This window comes from Azolla caroliniana, unplaced genomic scaffold (assembly GCF_043228905.1).
Source record: "Azolla caroliniana isolate FFs.n. ecotype wild unplaced genomic scaffold, voAzoCaro1.0.p SCAF_20, whole genome shotgun sequence".
In the NCBI taxonomy this organism is placed as follows: domain Eukaryota; kingdom Viridiplantae; phylum Streptophyta; class Polypodiopsida; order Salviniales; family Salviniaceae; genus Azolla; species Azolla caroliniana.
The window spans coordinates 7,208,810-7,212,139 of record NW_028230455.1 but is presented as its reverse complement, the minus strand read 5'-3'; positions in this window follow the sequence as shown (position 1 = coordinate 7,212,139).

Here is a 3,330-nt window from a genome sequence, read left to right as displayed (position 1 = left end):
GGTCAACAAGTAGAGAAATTGGATAAAGATAACTACCCTATATGGAAGTTTAAAATGACCAATTACCTAATGGGCAAAGGCTTGTGGGGTATGGTGAGCGGAGAGGATGCTTAACCTAAAATCGATCAAGCTACAACCACTGAAGCCCAAAGGAGACAAGGAAAAGAATGGGAAGAAAGGAATACAAAAGTCATGTTCCTCATTTCACAACTAATTAGTATTTCCATGGTAGGGCATATTCAACATCTAAAAATTGCTAAGGATGCATGGGAAACTCTTGAAAGGATGTATTCAACAAATACAAAAGCTAGGTAACTTCAATTAAAAAATGAGTTGAACACAATTAAGAAAAGTTCAAGTCAATCTATAGATGAATATACATTGAAGGTCAAGGAGTTACGAGATGTTTTAGCTTCGATTGGCACAATAGTTGAAGATGAAGATTTTGTGTGTTGTACTCTCAATGGATTGAGAGAAGATGAAAGATAGAAGCCTTTTATAACTTCCATGAATTTGAAAGATGAATATCCAAAGTTTGATCAACTGATCCCTCATCTTGTCACAAAAGAGCTTAGGTTTGGTGCTTTCAAAGGAAAGGATAGCTACAACCAAGTGTTGTATGCAGGTCAAGGTAAAGGAAGGATTTCAAGACAAGGCTCAAGACGAGGCTCAAGAGGAAAAGGAAGAGGTCACAACAACCTCAACTACAATCAAATTAATTTGGAGGAAACCAAGGATGGATCAAATGACAACACACAAGGAAGAGGCCGAGGAAAATTCAGAGGAAGAGGTCGAGGTTTCTACAACTCCCACAAAAGGTATAACATGTTATCATTGTTGTAAAGTAGGACATTATGCTAGCGCTTGTTGGCTGAAAAATGGAAGGCAAAATGGAGGAAATCAAAGAACTCAAAGCAATTATGCAAGCACCTCAAGCAAAGGTATTAAGGATACATTACTTGCAATGAGTCATGAGTTTAGAAGCTCTTATGAAGATGATGGAAAATGGTATATTGATTCAGGTTGTAGTAATCATAGCTCATGCCAAGAAAGTATGTTCACTAATTTACATATACCAAATGGGAAAGGATGTGTTGAGACAAGTGATGATACTCAACACACGATTGAACACATTGGAGATAGATGTAAGGCTTGGAGACACAAGTAAAGAAAATGTATTATCAAATGTTCTTCATGTTCCTACAATTTCAAAGAACTTGATTTCAGTGGACAAATGGTAGAGAACAGTTATCATGTCACATTCAATGAAAATGGGTGCTTTATAAAGAATCCTAAAGAAGGTTTCAAGGTCATTGCTCAAGGTAAAAGAGAAGGAAGAATGTTCACCTTGGACATTCAAAATCCTTATGGAAAGGTCATGTATATTCAATTTGGGGACAATAAAATTTCGGAGCTAGATTTATGGCACAAAACGATAGGACATATTAACATTCCGAAGCTAAAGGACATGAGCAAACATGAAGTGGTAAGAGGTCTTCCAAAATTTAATAGTATTGGATTACATGAATTGTGTGAAGCTTGTCAATTAGGTAAACAAACAAGGCAACCATTCAAGAGGAGCAATTATGTGGCCCCAAATGTCTTGGATTTAATACATACGGATGTATGGGGACCTACCTGAGAGTCATCAATGGTTGGTAATATATTTTTCGTCACTTTCATTTATGATCATTCAAGAAAGGTATGGTTGTTTTGTATGAAGCAAAAACCGGATGTGTTTTCTATATTCAAGAGATTCAAAAATGAAGTTGAAAAAGAAATAGGAAGGCATATCAAAATCTTAAGATCCGATGGTGGAGGGGAGTACTTCTCCAATGAGTTTTCAGATTTCTTAAAAGAGAATGGGATTAAAAGGAAATTTACTTGCCGATATACGCCTCAACAAAACAGCCGCGTATCTAAGAGGAAAAATAGGCAAATCGCAGAAGTCGCAAGATGCATGTTGAACGAGATGAAGGTACCATTACACTATTGAGTTGAAGCTACCACAACTACTGTTTACTTGATGAATAGATTCACAACATCAGGAATACATAAATTGACACCAGAGGAGGTATATTCCACTAGAAAACCTAATCTTACACACCTAAAAGTTTTTGGATGTGTTTGTTTTGTTCACATTCCTCAAGAAGTAAGAACAAAGATGGAACCAAGGTCAGAAAAATGCATTTTCATTGGCTATTCGATGGAGCAAAAATGATATAAGTGTTATAATCCTATAACAAAGGAAGTAAGGGTCTCACGAGATCTGGTCTTTGATGAACTAAGACCATGGTATGGAGATAAAGGAAAGGGAAAAGTTCTCCAAGACGATTATGATGATTATGTAGGAACTAATCAAAGTGAAGTTCAACAATCAAGCATAGAAATTTCATATCCAGAGGCATCTATATCAAAAGAAGATCATTCATCATGGAAGGAAAGATATGAAAGTCATCCTATAGCTGACGAAACAAGTGTCGTTGGAAATAGTGAGATAGACGCAAGTGAAGTTGAAAATGAAGACATGACCACTTCTAAGCTAAACCCGAATAGGTTGAAGAAACAACATTCTAAAGGCAATGAAAGAAGATCATCAAGGATAAGGTATCCAATTCAAAGGTTGACTTATGATAGTTTCATGGCAAAACATTTTGCATATATGATGCAGGTTGTCAAAGACAAAGAGCCCGAGACATATGAAGAAGCTTGTACACAAATGGAATGGAAGCAAGCTATGAAAGAAGAGATCAAAGCTCTCAACGATAATCACACATGGGATCTAGTGACAAAAAAAGAAGGTATGAAAATCATTCCAAGCAAATGGGTGTTCAAAGTGAAGAGAAATGTTGATAGTTCATTAGCTAGATACAAAGCTAGGTTGGTTGCAAAAGGGTTTAAACAAACACAAGGCATAGATTATGATGAAATTTTTAGCCCGATTGCAAAGATGGGGACAATTAGAACCTTGATAGAAATCAGTGCTTCTAAGAGGTGGCCATTATATCAACTCGACATCAAGAAAGCCTTTCTAAATGGAGAACTACAAGAAGAGATATACATGAGTCAACCGGTTGGATTTGAAGACGAAAACTATCCAGATTTTGTTTGTAGATTGAAAAAGACACTTTATGGCTTGAAATAAGCACCATGAGCGTGGAACCAAAGATTCGTAGAGTATCTAATGAAATGTCGATACAACCCAAGCACTGTTGATCCCTCATTGTATATGAAGAAAAAAGGAAAAAAGGAGGTATATATCTGTATATATGTTGATGATTTAATCATAACAGGGAATGATGATACATGGATTAAGGATATAAAAGGAAA